Source organism: Cebidichthys violaceus, unplaced genomic scaffold (genome assembly GCF_023349555.1).
Source record: "Cebidichthys violaceus isolate CVI_PGR_0920_01 unplaced genomic scaffold, fCebVio1.0.p SCAF_17, whole genome shotgun sequence".
Taxonomy (NCBI): Eukaryota; Metazoa; Chordata; class Actinopteri; order Perciformes; family Stichaeidae; genus Cebidichthys; species Cebidichthys violaceus.
In genome coordinates, this window is record NW_027176340.1 from 7,452,035 (window position 1) to 7,452,575 (window position 541).

The window sequence follows — 541 nt, forward strand, 5'->3', positions numbered from 1 at the left end:
TATATATATATATATATATACATACATATATATATATATATATATATATATATATACATACATATATATATATATATATACATACATATATATACATACATATATATATATATATATACATACATATATATATATATATATATATATATATATATATATATATATATATATATATATATATATATACATATACATATACATATATATATATATATATATATATATATATATATATATATATAAATAAAAGTTATGCTGGACCGGCACTCTTTCAATACATGATTGTGAAACAACCTTAATTGGTAGAACTCTAAAAACACAAAAGCTCTTATTTTGTACTTCACATGAGCTGATGTGAAAGGAAAGGCCATCCAGATTCAAGGAAGGTGTCTTTTCTTGTTAGGATAATTACACGTTTTTATCTAATTTATTGGTTAGGTTTTTATAATATAATCCGCTAGTCATTTCTTTTTGTGAGGCCATGGATGAGCACACTTAAAACGGGGAAGAAGAGAGACAGAGAGGAGAATAAAATAAGAAG